Below are 16279 nucleotides of genomic sequence, written 5' to 3' on the forward strand. Positions count from 1 at the left end.
CATAGCTCCGCCTGGGTCCTCCCGTGCTCTCCATCAGTGGCTACAGTGCGACCTCTGCACCCTCTGGTACCACACAGAGTGCCTGGAAGTCAGTGTGGTACCAGAGGGTGAATGGTACTGTCATAAGTGCCAGGACAGTGTGTCGCTCCAGGTGGCACTCGAACTGGAGCTGTAAATATTGTATATATTGTAAATATTGTATATATTGTAAATAGTGTAAATATTGTAAATATTGTACATACTGTATATAGTTCGTTGGTTTTTTACAGATATATATTTTTTACATATATTTTTACATATATTTTGTTTTGTGTTATGTTCTGTGTGTTCTGGTCTTACAAAGGGCTTCTTGAAATGGCACTTAATTCAGTACACGTGTTGTGTTCTGTGTTTTAGGTCTTACAAGTGCCCACTGCTCTTTAATCTGATGCATTCTCTTACTGCCGTGTAACTGACCCTGGGCAATACCGCGCCAAACCAGAGGCGGCAGACTGTACGGAACATGGTGTCATTCGCCCCTTCCATGTACTCTGAACCAGAACTGTGTTGTGCACCCATATTTCACAAGTGTTCTTAAATGTGGCACCTTTCTATGTTCCCTTCTTTGCAGTGCCTTGATGCACTTAGTGTTTTTAATAATAAAAGTGGTCACCACCGCACTTACAATGACTGGAAGAGTTTCCATTGACTTATTCAAGGAGTAGGCTACAGAGAAGAACATGGAAGTACCAAATGACTTGCTGGTAAGGCTAAGCTACATCTAAGCTAAATCCTAAAATAATCCTTACCACGTATTGATCAACAGATATATCCATTAACTACATAATCTACCAACATCAAACAATTTAAATATACGTTATACAGTGTAAAATGTGTGTTTAAATCGTACCCAAAATCGGTGTACGGAACACTGTTACTGTTTCGCGAAGTGATGTACGGAATACTGTTAAGGGACAAATTTGGCGAAGTCAGAGAAAATCAGAGACTCGTGTTAATAAATCACCCATAGGATTGGTCACAATGTTCGGAGATAACCCAATCAGGGCTTATTTTGTAGACAAGAACCTCCTCTTTCAAATGCGGTATACAGGAAGCCTATTGGACATCGTATTGCTAAATCATCCGATCGTAAGTGCAATACCGTGCAATACCGGGCCAAACCAGAGGCGGCAGACTGTACGGAACACTGTGGCGACTTTGCTAACAGCGGAATCCCAAAAACTTCATCACCACGAAGACTAGCTGCTACCCAGAATTATCAGAAATGGGTTGAAACAAAACAAAGTGGCGGCCAACCACATTCAAGCAGCTGCTGCCTTCCGATTGTTGCTGCTTATACATTAACGTTAATGTAAATTCAAACGGCTATCAGGGGGCCAACTGGCTATCGGAATCAGCCCCATGGACATGTCAACAATCTATCGATGTTAATGTCTTAACTAACGTTAACCAGTAAATAGAAGTACTTACCTCAGGTATATCCAAGTCAATCAGCTTCCGTTAAGTTAGTCATGGTCTTTAGCTGCATCAACCTGATAAACACAGATGATTAACTTTAGCCTTAGGCCATAAACCTTAAAATGAAAAACGTATCAACCAAAATGATCAAACTCTTAATATTTAGTAAGCTAGCTAGCTAACCACGGCACAAATAAATATTAGCTAATACTAAATGTGGTCTCTAAGCACATTCATGCTAACATTACCAGTTAAATCAAGGATTACCCAACCGGCTAGCAATATCTAACGTTAGCCATATGCAAGCTATGGTGACATTAAGTTTAACCAACAATGCCGATTTCTAAAAACAAAAATACATTTAAAAACTTAACGCTGTACTCTTACCTGCACAATCGGTGAACATAATTCGTCGAGTGTAGTCAAATAATATATATATTTTCTGTGAACTTGGTCTTGAAAAGCCACATGGCAGCCTACCCATAGACATAACACATTGCTATTATGTCTATGAGCCTACCTCTGTAAAATTACCGTGGGAATGAGTGTGTGGCGGAAAATCTGAAGAATGCGAATTCCAGATGTGACGTATGCACAAAAATTGACCAATTACAAATCATCTAATATACTACACCCAATCAGAGAAAGCTAAATCAGTTGTCGTTAGTGCAATGAAGCAAGTGCTGGTTTTACATTACAAAACTCCATGCCACACAGGGCACCAAACCAAATATAACCCCTGGAGTTTAAATCCCCCCCTGGATTTTTGAAAAACTGTTCCAAACACACATCTCAATCTCTGCGAGTTTTTGTCTTAGAAACACATAAGTGACACCATTAGAAACTTCTAGTTTTCAAATATATATATATAAAATATATATATATATATATATATATACACATTTAAAAAAAAGATGTATTGTTTCGTAAATACAATAAAAGAAAATCCAAGGATTTTCAGTCCTCTAGCCTGCAGCAGGCCCATTCAACTAAATTTGCATTTGAAAGAAGTGGCTCTTCTGACTTTTTTCCAATTTGTAGCAAAACGACATAACATTTTTGAATGTTCTTCTTACTTTTATGTAACCAACACCTTTGTTTTCAAGGTTCAAACTTCAAAAGTCTTGGTTATATAATTATAGTAAAAACGTATTACATTACATCCACTTTACTCTCATATCATTATTGTAGAGGTCTTCTACAATATAACCATATGTGGCACTTTTGCAAAGATGTTTTTAGTTACATGAAAAAGTTAAAACTTAAACTTAACCCGGACCTCCGATTGTTAATGCACTTTGTTTGTCTATGCCCCCACATGACAAAAAATATGTATGATGGACTTTCCAAACTCCTCTAAACTCCTATTGAAATATACTGAATTAATTACATAAGTAAATTATGTATTAGGCGGGAAAAAAAAAAGAAAAGTACGCCTAATACATTCTAGTCTGTACCATGACCAAAATTGATCTAACATAACATGAGACCCTCCCTCCTGTCCTATGCTTCCCTTACATAATACATTGGGTACTGCTAAATAGATTGCATGGTTATTGTAGGGGGTTCACGTTATACACAACAAAGACAAACCATTGAAAATAATGGGTTTCATAGTGCAGCGCTGCATATCAAAACATATTTTTTTTCAAGGGCCACTGCCATTACAGCAAACTGTTATAATACATATCCATCATTAGAGGGAAGAGATGTGCCATAGACTCTGGCTCCAAAATAATGTTTTTATTTATGACAACATTTCGGCATGAGGCCTACATTCATCGTATAACATTCTCTCAGTCAATGGCATTTTTTAACTGGCTTTTCTCTCCCATTACAGACACTTTGGAGGTCAACTGCCTGACATCAATAGTGGTAGGCATGTCGTCTCTTTGGTCCAAGAGACGCAAAATTGCACAACTGACAGAACACATAGAGCAGGACATTGTTCGACAGTATGAACAAACTGTCAGTTCCCAAAATCACATGGAACCTGACCATGTTCACATGGAACCTGACCATGCTGGGAATGATTCTGTTGGACCAGATTGGGAAGGGTTAGATCAGGTGTCCATGACTTGTCCTGCTAGCCCAACAGTCTCTGACACATCCGATCATTGTGCTGATAATGACAGTACAGACTCGACTGACTCCGATGGCACAGACTCTGACTGCATGCTCATCCATCAACTTAAAGACTGGGCAGTACGATTTGCAGTGTCTCACGTTGCACTGTGTGCCCTTCTGTCCATCCTGCGAGTGTTTCATGGGAACCTCCCACAAGATGGGAGGACATTACTAGGGACTCAGACCCAGGTAGCCACTAAGAAAATTTGTAATGGAGAATACTTTCATTTTGGCCTGGCAAACTCCATAAAAAAAAAATTAGAGAGCCTAACAGTATCAAGTGCCCTGCAAAAGATAAAATTACAGTTAAACATTGATGGCCTCCCACTTTTTAGAAGTACAAAAACCCAAATTTGGCCCATACTGTGTCTAATTGACTGTGACTACACCAAAAACCCATTCGTGGTAGGATTGTTCTCAGGAATGAGCAAGCCGGGAAGCGTATTTGAGTACCTTGGTGATTTGGTGCAAGACTTAACGCAGGTTTTAAGGTCTGGTATTGAGCACACAGGGGCAAGTGTTACATGTAGTGGTGTCAGCCTTTGTGTGCGATGCCCCAGCCAGGGCATTTGTCAAAAACATTAAAGCACACAATGGCTATTCGGGGTGCGACAAGTGTGCTCAGAGCGGCGAATGGCACAACAAGATGACATACCCTGACAGTCATGGCAAGCTCAGAACGGATACAGATTACAGGGAAATGGCTGACGAGGAGCACCACTTGCAGCAGCGACTTGGCCCTTTGACTGGCATAGTAAATATGGTCTCTGCCTTTCCACTAGACTATATGCATCTCTGTTGCCTGGGAGTCATGAAAAAGCTGCTTCAATTTTGGTTGAGGGGAAAAAATCTAGCCACAAGACTACCTCACAGGAAAGTTGCAGACATTTCCAAAAAGTTAGTATACTTAAGACCCCACACCCCCTCCGCAAACCACAGGAGTTATCTGACCTAGACCGCTGGAAGGCGACAGAATTAAGGCAATTCATGATTTATACGGGTCCTGTGGTGCACCGAAATTGTATGCCAAATGGCGTTTATGATAACTTTATGCTATTCTCCGTAGGCATGTTTTTGTTGCTGACCCCATGTTTGCCAGAGGAGAGACTTCAATTTGCACAAGAGGTCCTTCTAGGCTTTGTGAAACATTTTGAAGAGTTGTATGGTAGACAAGAACTAGTCTTTTCAGTTCACCAGGTTGTCCATCTAACCAATGAATATAGACAGTTTGGGTGTCTCGACAACATCTCAGCCTTTCCTTTTGAAAATTGCTTAGGCAAATTAAAAAAAATGGTGCGCAAACCAAATCAGCCACTACAGCAAGTAGTAAAAAGACTGTCAGAGGTTCCAGTGTCAGTCACACCTTTTCCCACTGACTCAGTTACCTTGCATAAAAGACATCACAGTGGTCCATTGCTTCCAAATTTCAGAACAGCAGAGCAATTCAGAAAGGCTTCAATGCAGGAGGTCACCATTTCCACAGACCTGGGGGACAACTGTGTACAGATCAACAGTGTTACGACCCTGTGCCCCTTCAGGCCTTCTCCTGTCAGTGCACGGGCAGGGCTGGACTTGGTTGGGCTAATGCCCTCATTAATTACACCTATGGTTAGGGTGGGGCTATATAAGGGGTTTCCTATCTCTCTCATTGGGCACTTTTTCTTCCTTCTTGCAGGCACTCACTTTGATTCTCTCACACTTGCACTTTACTCTCTCCCCTCATTTCTAACTCTACCTCTTTTTCTCTTTCTTTGTCTTTAGGCCTACCTTACTAGCTTCTCACATACTGACCCTCTTTGCATCCATACATCCATCCATACACGCACGCCACCACTCCCATTCATTTCCCCCTAGACATTTTGCTATTAGTAACCTTGTGCTTTACTTTAATAAATTAATATATTTGGTTTGAACCTTGTTGTCCGTGTCCCTCTTTATGTTTCGGTCTGGGAACGAGCCGGCCGTAACATAAATTGGGGTTTCTCGTCCGGAAAACAGGTGGTGTGCATTGTGTAGGCTATTGTGGACCATAGACTCGCAGAGATCCAGGTGAGAATGTCTCCGGTTGTTGTTAATTAAGTAATTAAGGTAACTCGTCTCCGGTTAGGAAGAGTGCTCCAGCTGGGCTGTGCCTTTCCATCGGAGTACTGTTTGTTTGTTTGTTTTTGCCATTTTTCTGTAAACCTTTTGTTTGGGGGTAATCCTGGTCGGGAGTTACATATTCCTGTCGGGGGCACGCTTCGTGCAGTTTACTGCAGCGAGTTCAGCGTTAACCAGTCGCCTCGAGGCCGGCAGGCCCCTGAAGACTAGCAAGGCCAGTTTGGTACATTAATAGGCTAGGCTACCGGAGTGTTGTTTAATGACTGATACCGACTAATATCGACTGTGACTGGCTGGTGATTTCACCTGGATTTATTGTGGAGTATTTTGGTCAATGCATGTGGATTTTGGGTGAGTAATTCAACGTAGTGTTAGCGTTTGTGGTGCTAATATGTTGTGTTTTGGTACAACTTGCACGTATTAAGCTACTGATTTCACGGAGAAGTTGGTCTTTGTTTATTGTCTGTTAGCTTCGTGTGACGTTTAAACTGTGCAGAACGGTGTAGTTTAATTGCACGTCATTGGCTGTGACTGTAACATTGTGAGACGCATCGCGATTTTTCTGCACGTTCAATCAGCTGGGTTTTGCATCACGTTGGTGAATAAAGGGGTGTGGCAAGTACCAGTCAGCTGAGCTACTTTCCAATTGCTTGTTTTGAGCTAATTGGACTACGTTTCTCCTTCTAGCTGATTGTGTGCATCCTCTAAATTCAGCTAGCTGTTTGTTTAATTTGTGGAGGGGGAAGAGCATTGTCTGTGGTGTTGTGTCTGTTTTTCTTGGGGTGTGCCTCTTTGGTGGTTGTTTAAAAACAGCTGGATAGCTTTGTTGCTTTCTAACCTAGTGGGAGTAGGTTACACTAAGCTATTGTTTGCGGGCTGTTACGAATTTATTGTCTTGAGCTGGGCAAGTTCTCTGAACTTAAATCATGTCATCTGAAGAAGAATTTTATGCCAATCCATCTGAGGAGTTGCTTTCAGCCCTCACTAAAGAACAGCTCTGGACAGTGGCAGAGAAATATGAGCTTATAACTGCTCAAGAAAAGAAATTAAAAGAGACTCTTTATCTTGCCATTAAAAACCAGCTTGTACAGAAAGGGGTGTTTAAGGAAATGGTCACTTCTGTAGGGACACAGCTGCAGGTGGAAAAATTGAAGGCTGATAGAGAAGAGAGAGCACTTAAAGAAAAGGAGCTTGAGGTTAGTAGAGAGGTTGAGCTTCGCAAACTCGAGCACCAGCTAGAGCTTAAACGCATGGAGCGCGAGGAGCGTGACCGTGAACGCGAACATGTGTTGGCCATGAAAAGGCTCGAGCTAGAAATGGCTACAACTAACCCTACTTTAGGCTCAACATCTCCTCTCAGTCCTCAACAGCCTGTGTTTGACGTGAGTCGAAATATTCGTCTAGTCCCACCCTTCTCTGAGAAGGATGTGGATCGATATTTCGCTCACTTTGAGAGAGTTGCAATCACACTGAACTGGCCCAAGGATGTGTGGCCCTTAATGCTGCAATGTGTATTTACCGGGAAGGCTCAACAGGTATTCTCAGCTCTTAGTCTAGATCATGCTCGTCAGTATGACACTGTTAAAACTACCATCTTGCATGCCTATCAGCTGGTACCTGAGGCCTATAGGCAGCGCTTCAGAACCTCCAGGAAGTCTGAAGAGCAAACTTATGTGGAGTTTACTAGAGAGAAAGAAGACTTGTTTGATAGGTGGTGCACAGCTGAAAAGGCTGAGACCAGGGAAGAGTTGAAACAACTTATTCTTTTGGAAGATTTTAAGAACTGTCTCCCTGAGCCATTAGCTGTGTATTTAAATGAGCAGGAGGTCAAGACTCTTTATGAAGCTGCTGTTTTGGCTGACAAATACATTCCTACACACAGGTGTGTTCCTGGGTTTCTTTCGGGTAGCGGCCGCATTAGGAAGGATCAGGGCAGGAGGAATAAGTTTGAGCAGGAGCCTTCAGCTCCCAGTTCGCCACAGTCTTCTCCCCCTGGTAGTCCTAGCCGTTCTCCTGTTACTAAGAGCCCTCCGATCATGAAAAGGGTCATCACATGCTTTTATTGTAACAAGCCTGGTCATAAGGTGACTGAGTGCTTAGCCCTTATTAAGAAGGGGAAAGGAACAAAATCTATGGGCCTAGTTACATCCTTTACACCTGGGCAAGCCCAGAGTGTTTCAGAGTTCATTCATACTGGTTACTCGTCTTTTATTACTGAAGCTGTTGTGTCCTTGCCTTGGCAGAAGCATGGTGTTACTATACGCATCCTCAGAGACACAGGAGCTACGCAGTCTCTCCTGTTGGATAGCATACTACCCCTGTCTGACCAGACTGCCACTGGAGCGCATGTCTGGGTTCAAGGTTTTGATACCTCTCTACCTGTACCACTTCACCAGATCCAGTTAACATCTGAGTTGGTCACTGGTAAGATTGTAGTTGGTGTGAGGCCATCACTTCCTGTGCCAGGTGTCGCACTCATTCTTGGGAATGATTTGGCAGGTCATAAGGTTTGGAGGAACAATGACATAGTGTTGCCGTCTGTTCATGTGTCTGTGCCTGATGTGTCACTGCAGCAAAGCAGTCTTTGCTCAACAACGACACAAGTCTCCAGTAAGGCAGGAGAACTTACAGTGCATGATTGTGTGAATCTAACTAATTCTTCTGTTAACCCCGAAAGTGAGAAAAGGGGCTCGACAGTTCCACCTGTAGGTCAGGTGAGGAACGTGTCTGTCACTAAGGCTGTTGGCAGCACTGATGTGGAGTGTAAGCTCTCAATCATGGAACCTTTGAAGTGTGAGGGTATTGCCTGGGCTGGTCCTGGCCTAATGATTCATTTACTCTCACTATTGTTTTGTTCTTTCTTATGTGCTTTTCTTCTGTACATCTGTGCAGTGCATGGTGTTTACCTTGGGTTGGCGCCACCCTTGCAACACTCGTGTCCTGTTTTAGCAATCAATTCCGTATTATCGCCTGACTGTTGCACTGTGCCACCCAGTGGGGGGTGCTATTTTGCTGGTTCGCCTCAGCGGCTGAGCCAGAATAAGATAACCAGAGGACACTGGCCTGACTTTTATGGCTAGTGTTCGGCTGATTACTGTCAGTAGATATGGTGTGTTTCTAATTTGTCAGTCAAATTGGTTTTGACAATTACGTCGGCATCATGTGAGATGGTGTTTCTTTTGAAAAATGTTTTGTTTTTGTTCTGGTGTAACTTGTGTGTTCTTTCTATCATCCTGTCTTTCTTCAGTCCTAGGGTAGGAAGATGGAGATGCTTCTGATCGGACCACAGGGTGTCTTTGTTTGTTTACTTGTGTTGAGGTTTTCTACAGCAAACCTCTTTTTAGGTAGGGAGGTGTTACGACCCTGTGCCCCTTCAGGCCTTCTCCTGTCAGTGCACGGGCAGGGCTGGACTTGGTTGGGCTAATGCCCTCATTGATTACACCTATGGTTAGGGTGGGGCTATATAAGGGGTTTCCTATCTCTCTCATTGGGCACTTTTTCTTCCTTCTTGCAGGCACTCACTTTGATTCTCTCACACTTGCACTTTACTCTCTCCCCTCATTTCTAACTCTACCTCTTTTTCTCTTTCTTTGTCTTTAGGCCTACCTTACTAGCTTCTCACATACTGACCCTCTTTGCATCCATACATCCATCCATACACGCACGCCACCACTCCCATTCATTTCCCCCTAGACATTTTGCTATTAGTAACCTTGTGCTTTACTTTAATAAATTAATATATTTGGTTTGAACCTTGTTGTCCGTGTCCCTCTTTATGTTTCGGTCTGGGAACGAGCCGGCCGTAACAACAGTGACATAGTTATTGTAAAAAACATAATTAGAGAAAACAATATAATCTTTATCGTATATAATAAATTCAGTACATTGGGCACTTACTTTGATTATCCCTGTCAATCCTCATACCTTGGATGCTACAAGGTATCAAACCTGCAGAGCAACTACAGAGTTTGTGAGATATCACAGATTGCCAGGAAGTGTGCCCTTTATGAGGATGGAGATGCTCTCATAGCAATTCCTCTTGTCCACTGTTCTATTTAGAGATGTACCCCCTATAAAAAAAATAAAAATAAAAAAAATAAACAAACAAAAAACAAACAAACACAGATAGGTGAATGCAAACAGATTAGTAAAACTGCAGAGGTAGAATTCTGGGTAGTTAAGAGTGCCTCAGCTGGACCCTGTCCTTCCATCAGAGTACTGTTTGTTTCTTTGCTTTTTTATTTTAGTTTTTTGTGTTTGAAGGTAACTCTGGGGAGGGGGCATGTTTGAGTGCAGCAATCTGTTGCCTTCTGCCTCAACATTTGCCTCGAGCCCGGCAAGCCTTCGAAGACTAGCCAGGCCCAGTGTATATAGGTTCCATACTTCCAATTAATTAATATATATATATATATATATATATATATAAAAAAACATTTGAGAAATAATCTAATTTCACTATCCATACTGTTTGCAATTCACTGCTAATCTGTTCTGACTTGACTTGACTTGACTGACTTTGACCTGCATGCTATCCACAGTCTAAAATAAATTTAAAAAAAAAAACCCTACCTTTACAGTACTGACTGACCATGGAGCATCATTGGAAGGTTGTGGAGTTTGCGGACAAAGGGACAGCAATTGTCCCACATTCCTGGGAGGGTTTGGGCAAATGTGCCTGGCCCCCTCGTGATGCGACCAAGGCGGCAAGACAGCGCACACTGCCTGCCTTAGACTGGCAGATCTTTCAGGATGTCCGTTGCCTTGCCATTTGTGGTGAGTAAATATCTGAAAAACAGAGACCTGTGGCTTACCAATTGTACTTCCTATAATTAATATTCAAATTGTAATTCTTCATCCTGTTTTTGACCTCAATTCAAATTCAAGAACTGTCATTTTCAATTCAATTGTGAATTTTGCACAAGCAGAATGTCTTATTTGCATGTTGTGTCTCTACAATTGTGTTTCAGACACCTATGAGAAGGCTCGGCAATGCCTGAAAAAAACAACCGACCCGGACTGTGCAACATCTGATATAGATACAGAAACGGAAACTGTGTATCGGAAAAAAAGAAAACTGAAGTAAGTTATAATGGCAGGTAATGTTTTTCCAGACTCAGTGATGACATAATTTGGAGCAATGATGTTAAACATGTCTGTCTTTAACAGGCCTAATCGCAAATACAGTCCAAACCTGTATGAGGAGGATCGAGAAGCATTTGAGAAGCGGCCGCAAATTATATCTCCTGGTAACTACATTAAAACTAATGGCCATGCAGTACAATCTTTTAACGGTCCAATCATAACGGGAGTATGTCTGTCTTCTGCCCTACAAAGTTTGGGCAGGCGAGGAATAATAATTTTCACGATATTAATGCCCAAACATAGCCTCCAAGATTAGGCATTTCTGAGAGTGAAAATGATACAAAAATCAAGGGTGAACATTTTTGGAAAACATTGGAATTTCATTAAAAAAAAAAATACTTTACAGGTCTTGGTTTTTGGACCTAAATATTAGGTAGACAAACTTTGAACGAAATCTGACAGAGTGCAGCATCCGTTTTCTTGGATTTTGTCTGATTTAGCACGGAATGATCCATTAACTACTTGTTTACAGATGTTCGCAACAGCTACAGGGCAGCGGCAGATGTGCTGAACTGGGAAGAGGATGGTAAGAGTCCTACATACACTATATTGCCAAAAGTATTGGGTCACCTGCCTTGTCTCCCACATGCACTTAAGTGACATTCCATTCTTAATCCGTAGGGTTTAATATGACGTCAAGTTCATCCACACCAAACTCTGTCATCCATGTCTATGGACCTTACTTTGTGCATTGGTGCACAGTGATGTTGGAACAGGAAGACTGAGAGCCAGTCTCTTCGCCCAACATCAGTGTGTGACCTCACAAATGCGCTTCTGGAAGAATGGTCAAAAATTCCCTTAAACACACTCCTAAATTTTGTGGAAAGCCTTCCCAGAAAAGTTGAAGCTGTTAAAGCTGCAAACGGTGGACCGACATCATATTAAACCCTATGGATAAAGAATGGGATATCACTTAAGTTCATGTGGGAGTCAAGGCAGGTGACTCAATACTTTTGCCAATATAGTGTATATATAGATATATATATTATGTATAATGACTTTAACCCAATCCCACTGGTGTAACTTATTAACTGACATGGCATTTCAATGTTTTAGACACTCCTCGTGCAACCAACACAATGCTAGGTAAGTCAGGGTGAAAAATGAGCACAGATTATAAACTGTGATATGGGTTTGTAACTTTAACCCAATCCTTCTGGTATAACCTGTTGACTGACAAGACATTTCAATGTTTTAGACTCACCTCATCCAAGTCACACAGTGCTGGGTAAGTCAGAAAAAAAACAGAAAAAAAAAAAACAGATTATAAACTGTGATATGGGTTTATAACTTTAAACAAGCCCCATTGTTTTAACTTATTAACTGACATGGCATTTCAATGTTTTAGACACTCCTCGTGCAACCAACATGATGTTAGGTAAGTCAGGGTGAAAAATGAGCACAGATTATAAACTGTGATATGGGTTTATAACTTTAACCCAATCCCACTGGTGTAACCTGTTGACTGACATGACATTTTAATGTTTTAGACTTACCTCGTCCAAGACACACGGTGCTGGGTAAGTCAGGGAGAAAAATGAACACAGATTATAAACTCGTGGGTTTATAACTTTAAACAAGCCCCATTGTTTTAACTTACTAACTGACATGGCATTTCAATGTTTTAGACCCTCCCCGTGCAAACTACATGACGCTAGGTAAGTCATGGAGAAAAATAAAATCAGATTATAAACTGTGACAAAAAAGGTAGTAAATTCATCTCTATGATTCCTATATATATACTGGATATGGGTTTGTAACTTTAACCCAATCCTTCTGGTATAACCTGTTGACTGACAAGACATTTCAATGTTTTAGACTCACCTCATCCAAGCCACACAGTGCTGGGTAAGTCAGGGGAAAAAACACAGATTATAAACTGTGATGTGGGTTTATAACTTTAAACAAGCCCCATTGTTTTAACTTATTAACTGACATGGCATTTCAATGTTTTAGACACTCCTCGTGCACACAACATGATGCTAGGTAAGTCAGGAAAAAAAATGAGCACAGATTGTATTACTGTGATATGGGTTTATAACTTTAACCCAATCTTTAACCCAACTTGTTAACTGAAATTTCAATGTTTTAGACACACCTCAACCAGGCCAGATATTGAGGGGTAAGTCAAGGAGAAAAGTAAGCAACTATATGTGATCAGTGTGAAAGTAACATAACACTAGAGTCAAATAAGAACATTTTAATTTATGCAAAGCCTGACTGTACTTACAGATATAGGCATTACAAAGGTCCTGGGGATGCTGGCCCAGGTCCTACATGAGAACAAAGACATGAGGGGAGAGATTGCAAAGCTATCACAGGAGGTCAGGGCTCTGAGAAGAGAGATGGGGAACAGACAGTCAGAAGGACCATGTGCTATAAAGTTTCCCCTGAGTGACACGGAAGGGTTTGACCTGGCAGAGACAATCCTGCGGGACCCTTCTGAAAAAAAAAAAATGGTACGGCTTACAACTGTAAGGGCAGTAAGAGTTAGTTAGAGGGAATGACCCACCTCGTCTGGGCTCTCTATTTTTCAGCAGGCAATATCTTCTGCTATCCTTAGATTGTATAATTGAAGGGAAAAAACATAGAAAGCCATGATTGATAACAGATTGATTGTGAAACAAGCTGATCAACTAATCCATACATGGGCAACATACGGCCCGCGGGCCTTCCCTGACCGGCCCGCGTAAGGTCCGTGAAAGAACAATAGTCAAGAGCCTAGCATAGAGATAATGCATGCAAATCAATATCGTTGTTTTTATTTTGAAAGCGACTGCTATTTGTACGCCCATACATTTGTGCGTGGATGCGGCGACGTAAACACCCTCACTGATGTGCTGGTGAATAGAAAAATGCTTCTGCGTCGACACAATGCAGTTGCCTTAACGTCGGCGTAAACCTTTCAAAGTTTTGTGTCTCTTATGTCTGCGTCGCTCACCACCGCAAAGGTTGTTAGAACGAACTCCTACTGCTGCTCGTTGGCGATATGAAGTGTTCATTTCAAAACGTTACTGGCAGATAGACAGTTTACAATCGGATAACCCCGTAATTGTAACCAAAATATGTCTGAGTTTATTTGCAAAGCTTATGTTAGCGAACTAGTATGATGCTACTACCCACAGGTTGCTTGAAGCAGCCGGCTCAACACACAGAGCGAGTTCACCAATCACAGTTATGTGCATAAAGTTAAAGCAAAAACATAGCCTACATTTTTAAAATAGTTTTCTTTGTGCATGTTGATTAACTAATGACAGCCTACTCTTGTCTGCTCCACATTTTCGTAGTCTAATTCTGCATAGAGTTAATTTAATGAAGGTAATGATTTAATGATGAAATATTGCTGAGTGTTGATGAAATGGTGGCACGGCCTATCGGTTGTAATGACTCCTTCACATTTTCATGACCTAGCCTAATTATATAGATATTGTAGTACTTTTTTATATCAGTCTTTGAAAACTGAAAAAAATGTCAATGTCAAAAAATCATTTTGAGGAATGAGGATTAAATACTGGACATAGATTAAATAGGCCTATTGCTGTTTTTCCTTTGTCTCCCTCACATTTTCATCTGTTCTTACGACTAGTAAACAAAACCATATGATTTACTTAATGTTATACAAGAACAGAATAGAATTGAACAGAATTGAGTTCAGACTTGAGTTCGGTATTTTGAGTCCGGCCCTCCTCAACAGTCCCAGTTTGTCATGTGGCCCCTTGGGGAAATTAGTTGCCCACCCCTGAACTAATCCCTATTTTTGTGTACCGTTTTGTGTTGTTAGGTGTCTTTCTTTGCCCTCGTGGGCGGCCACATGGCTGAGAATGTCACAAGGAGAATGCTGTGCCAGGCTATGACCAACAGCCTGGCCAGCCAATTCAATTGGGCTGGCAAAGGCCAGAAAAGAGCCTTTAAAGATACAGTTCTACATGATGTCATGTTTGGCAAGTTGAAAAGTTGGCTGTGCCATTAAGGAACAAGTGATTGAATACTCTAAACTGTATATTTTCACAATACTTTGTTTGCACAATTATGTGTTATACAGTACAGGCCAAAAGTTTGGACACACCTTCTCATTCAATGCATTTTCTTTATTTTCATGAGTATTTACATTGTAGATTCTCACTGAAGGCATCAAAACTATGAATGAACACATATGGAATTATGTACTTAACAAAAAAGTGTGAAATAACTGAAAACATGTCTGTATTTTAGATTCCTCAAAGTAGCCACCCTTTGCTTTTTTGATAGCGCTGCAAACCCTTGGTGTTCTCTCAATGGGCTTCATGAGGTAGTCACCTGAAATGGTTTTCACTTCACATGTATGCCTTGTCAGGGTTAATTAGTGGATTTTTTTCCCTTATTAATGGGGTTGGGACCATCAGTTGTGTTGTGCAGAAGTCAGGTTGATACACAGCCGACATCCCTATTGGACAACTGTTAGAATTCATATTATGGCAAGAACCAATCAGCTAAGTAAAGAGAAACGAGTGACCATCATTACTTTAACAAATGAAGGTCAGTCACCGGACCTGAACCCGAGATGGTTTGGGGTGAGCTGGACCGCAGAGTGACGGCAAAAGGGCCAATAAGTGCTAAGCATCTCTGGGAACTCCTTCAAGACTGTTGGAAAACCATTTCAGGTGACTACCTCTTGAAGCTCATCAAGAGAATGCCAAGAGTGTGCAAAGCAGTAATCAGAGCAAAGAGTGGCTACTTTGAAGAAACTAGAATATAAGACATGTGTTCATTAATAGTTTTGATGAATCTACAATGTAAATAGTCATGAAAATAAAGGAAACACATTGAATGAGAAGGTGTGTCCAAACATTTGGCCTGTACTGTAGGTGAACCAAGTGTATGGCTAAAAGCATAGGCCCTAGATGTAATTTGATATGAATTAACTAATTCATTATTGAAGACAGTTATGGCAAAGCATGTCAACACAATGGCAACTTCCTGAGCACATTCTAGACACTTTCTATACATAACAGAAGGGGGGTGGGGGTGGTAGTGTAGTGGCTAAGGGACTGGGCTAGCATGCAGTAGCCAAAAAAGTGGTGGCATGTATTCTGTAATCTGTAGTGAAATACATTTTAAAAGCAACCTTTCCAACACTCCATAAAGCAATGCATTTTGAATTATACTACCCCAGGTAAAAAAAAAAAACTATTAAAAGTATACTTTTTGAAAGTGTACTAAGTACCGTTTGTACTTTTTTCGTCAAATCCAAGTGTAATTAAGTGTATTGAATTATGTATTAAGTGCAACTTAATACCAACTTGACTATACTTTGAGTGTAATTAGTGTGCTAAAATGGAACAACTTTTTTCAAACTTTAAGTGTTCTTAAGTACATTATACAAAACGATATTTTATGAGCATTTGAAACACAGTCGCAGTACAATTTTGTAACATCCCAAGTGTATTGGAAATGTACTTAAAAGGCATTACAA

The sequence above is a fragment of the Alosa pseudoharengus genome, unplaced genomic scaffold, assembly GCF_046254945.1.
Source record: "Alosa pseudoharengus isolate Yale_2024_CS ecotype anadromous, Long Island Sound unplaced genomic scaffold, YU_APseudo_1.1 YU_APseudo_1.1_scf_4, whole genome shotgun sequence".
Lineage (NCBI taxonomy): Eukaryota > Metazoa > Chordata > Actinopteri > Clupeiformes > Clupeidae > Alosa > Alosa pseudoharengus.